We start from the raw sequence: 4,420 nt of genomic DNA on the forward strand, positions 1-4,420 counted from the left end.
GATTGTTAATAGTTAGGGTTGTTTCAGCCGTTCCGCCTTTACTGCCCCGGCTATCAGCAGGTAATTAGCTTTCGTTTTCTGTAGGTTTTCAGCTATAAATCAACGCCATTTTGAATCCTTTGTTCTAAGCCCACGCCTCTCGAACTCAGCAGTAGTGTTCTTTTTAAAGAGATTTCTTTTTTTTTTTTTTCCTTCCCCCAATTAAAACTTAAAATACTTGCAAAAGTCTTGCTTCCTTCTTGGGATGTTAAGATGTTAAGATGTTAAGGCTGCTCCCGGCGACTGGTTCTGCTTTTTTAGCAGAGGTTATCAAAAAGGCAGGAGAATACAACAACTGCGAAGGGGGGCAAACCTCGTCAGACTCCGGACTCCGGAGGGTACACAAGGGCTCAACCCAGCAGCTGAATCTCTCCCTCATAAATTCCAAGAATTTACGAGTGTCCGAGGTGTTAAAGATCGTAAAAAAACACCTCTAACTGTCTCTTGATCTGACAGGCTAAAAAAAAGCCTGCCATCGGCACCGGGAACAAACCGGAAGTCTCTTTCTAATTTCTAAGCAGATTGTCCCTCCCATGTCCCAAAAAGATATGTTTCTATTTATATTCCACAGCAAAACTTAAAAAAAAAAAAGAACAGGCAACAATCCCAGATTTCTTTCCTCCCCCCAGCGATTGCAATAAAGAAGAAAAACACAATCCAGGATAAATCATAAACAGAGCCCTATCTGTTCTTCCCATCCTTCATGCCAAATCACTGACATTTAACTTTATCTTAAGGATTTCATGAGGTTTTTTTTCCTCTACAAACCTACTGTGCAGACATACATATTTAGGGAGATCTGTGAATCAACTGCTAGCACACCAATTGACACAAACGAACGTCAAAGGGACACATTTCATTGCCGTCAAATAATGTGACTGATCATGAGTCAAAGGATACATATTTTTGCGCAATGATTCAACTGCTGCTGTGCAAAGTGTTTGTCAGGCTTGGTTTTCATGATGCAAGCCCATCCTTCATGCAGGTTGACATTCTTCATTCAAGTTGCAAAGCAATGTGTGAAACCATTTTTTCACTTCTGGGCACCCTATCTTCAACTTCTCAAAACTGTGGAAATATCCAATTTGACTGATGATTAATTATGTACTATCAAGTCATGGTCAACTCTTTGAGATCACGTAGATTTTCTCCACAATAATTTGTTCCCAAGACTCACTACAACACCTCCCCACCACCACCACCACCACCACTGTAACTGAATCTATCCAACCTTTCGGCTGATTGTCGTCTTCTCTTTTCTTCCACCTTTCCCAGCATTGAAGCTTTTACCAGGTCTTTGCATAATGTGTCCAAAATAGGAGAATTTGATCTTGGTCATTTGTATCTCAAGTCAGAACTCTGAATTGGATTTTTCAATGATCTTTTTGTTTGTTTTCAGTGAAGGAAAAACCAGGGATAAAAATGTTCTTTCATCATTCTCTTTCTCTCTTCTATCTACCTTCATATTAATATTAAAATAATTTGAATGTTGGATATTGGGCATCTATTTTATAAATCATTTATCAGTTCCGATTGTAAGGTGGCCACTCTTCTTAATTCCCTCCACAGAAACCAACTTGACTGGCAAAAGTGTTCCTGTAGCTTTTCTGACAGAGTTGTCCATTGCATCTAACAGGTGAACTTAGAAGAGAAAGAACAATCGCAGATGGTGCACAGTGCTCTGGCCAGTATCGTTCTATCTCAGCACTAGCTTTTGAAGGGCATCCTGGACAATTTGAAACAAATAAATAAAATTTCTAATTCACTTTCCATATAGGCTAAACTCTTTTCAAAAACCAGCTTCCCATTTCCAAGAATTTCCCCCAGTCTCTTAACTAATCAAAAGTTATCTGCTGGCACAATTAGTAGCCCCCCAATGTTTATTTAAGCAAATCTTATTTATCTGATTTTTTAAAAAACTATTGTTACTCTATTCAGAAAATTAATTAAAGCATTGTTAGCCATCTACAGTTGCCCTGATAAGTGGGCAGTCAGAAGGAAGGGGAAGGGGAGGGAGGGAGACAGGCACGGTCTGCAGTGCATCACAGCCTACTTGAACTTTTAGTCAGCTGACCTCAAGGATTGCTTTCTAAACCATCAAATTATATAAAATACCTGGTTTGCTCTTAGAACATACCACTCAATATGAGTAATTTGCAATGGAGAGAAGAAAATACTACTTGTTCTCTTGCTGTTTTATTTTGCGTGTGCATCATTCTCTGGTCTTTGGAAATTTTAAAAGGTGACCTCAAACTACCTTAGACCACACAACTACAGCTTCTACAGTTTCTGGCCACTTGGAATGCAGTTGTTCCCCAAGAAACTGGATGGGGTTGGCCCTTTTTTGAGGCTTGTCAGATGGGTGAGGAAGTGCCCTTATTTCATTTCTGCAGCACTTCAGCCAAGAACCTGACTTGCCATCTCATGGACTGGGTGCACTTTTTAAGTATTTGTGCAGATTTGAAAAAGGAAACTAGTTGAGATGCATTAACGAAGTAAAGTACACAATTTCCACCCACGTGCCACATGAATGGAGGCAGCAGCCAGAGCTTTGGGAGCTAGATAATATGGGCAAATTAGGTACACCAATAACCATTATTTGCAATGAAGAATTAGACCCGCCATGTAGGAGTGTAAGTAGACAACTACAAACAATAAATACAGAAATGCTTGTAATTGTTGCTTGAGAACATATAATGCTGCATAGCTAATTCTTCCCATCCATATTGCGGATGCATAGAGACACAGACATAGTGCTGAATTTTACATTTAGTGGGAGCAGTTCTGTTCTTTAATTAACATTTGGCTTGAACTTCAGAACTGGTCAGAGTTGGCCTTCAGATCAATAGAGGCCAGCACCGGTCCAAACCCTTGTGGTTAGATACATGTGTCACAGCAGACCAAGGACCATTTGAGAGTCCTCATCCAACACAGGCCAGCGGCCATGGGGAAGGACAATGATACGCAGTGGACAGACAGCTAAGTATGAAAGAGCTACCTGCCTCAGGGAAGCAACTCAGGATGACGTCAGCGTCAGAGTAACCACCCAACACCTCTCACTTTTATATGCCACTTGATTGTAGGATCAAATATTTTTCAGAATCGCAAACCCTGAGAATGGCATCAAGATACTGTGGCAGATACCCGCGGGGAGAGAGGGTGGGGCAACCCAGCTTGCATCACACTGCCACAGGCTTGCCATTGCCATAACCACACAGCATTTCCAACAAAAATAGTCCATGGGCCTGGGAAAGGATTAAAATCCATGGAAGAGTTTCCGAACAGGCCCCACCACATTCTGAGGTCCATTCGTTTATGCGTTTTCTCTTATCCCAGCAAGCCAACCATATGTAGCATTTTAATACCAAGCAGCCGCAAATTAATATGTCACCTAGTCTTATTTTCTTTATCTCTTCCCTAATCTTAACAACCTGTTTCAAATGAACATCTGGCTGTTGATGTAAGATTGCTCTAATCCCCTCCCCCCTTTCTGGAGCCTCTAAAGGTGGCTGAACTCCAACTGAAAAATCTCTCATTAAGGGTCTTGATGGCAGAAGCTGGACACAGCATGTCAGCAGTGTCTGGAAACTGTGTTCCTTACACCCTTCCAAAGATCTGAATAATGGAAAAGCAGATATAACTATCCAGGGCGAAGACTCTGTGTATATGGGATCTTATTTGTGCAGGTTTTCTATTATGCTTTGAAGCTTGAGTAGATATAAAATGAATTAAGAAGGCAAAATGTGGACTGGTCTATGCCACTATTAGATGAATATAGAACTGGTTTAACAATCAGCCCCCAAGCCAGGGGTGGGTTCCTGCCAGTTCTAACCTCTTCTATAGAAGAGGTTCCACAAATCTACAGTGCCGTTTAGAACCGGTTCCAGCTCCCTCCCCCCGCCCGTCCGCACATCATCAAGATGGAGAGCGAGAGGAGGAATTCTGGGAGTTGAAGTCGACAAGTCTTAAAGCTGTCAAGTTTGAACACCCCAGGGTTTTTTTTTCTAAAGGGTTAGGGGTGCAAGGTCTTGTAACTTGACAGCTTTAAGACTCGCATACTTCAAATGCCAGAGTTTCTGAGCCAACATTTTGGTTGCTAAGCAAGAGCGTTGTTAAGTGAGTTTCACCACATTTTACAAGTTGACCACGCCCACCCAGTCACATGGATGGCAAGCCACTCCCACCCAGTCACATGGATGGCAAGCCACTCCCACCCAGTCACATGGCCGGCAAGCCACTCCCACAAAGCAGGCCACACCTACAGAAGAGGTTCTAAAAATTTTTGAAACCCACCACTTTCCCAAGTGTATGTAAAATTGCTCTACACTGATGATGGCGAACCTTTTTGTCACCGAGTGCCCAAACTGGAAAGCACGTGCCT

The 4,420-nt window shown here is 42.0% G+C and overlaps 1 protein-coding gene across 1 annotated transcript in view; it reads left to right on the top strand.

The window, feature by feature from the left end:
• LOC309385343 (transmembrane protein 198-like) overlaps positions 1-1,858 on the top strand; it is a 42,828-nt gene extending 40,970 nt beyond the window's left edge. The window contains exon 7 of the mRNA XM_081939703.1: positions 1,609-1,858. The gene's annotated coding sequence lies outside the window, so the exon portion shown is untranslated. The remainder of the gene's footprint in view (positions 1-1,608) is intronic.
• The last annotated feature ends 2,562 nt before the right edge of the window (positions 1,859-4,420 follow it).

This window comes from Natrix helvetica (assembly GCF_964273705.1).
Source record: "Natrix helvetica genome assembly, chromosome: 1".
NCBI lineage: Eukaryota > Metazoa > Chordata > Lepidosauria > Squamata > Natricidae > Natrix > Natrix helvetica.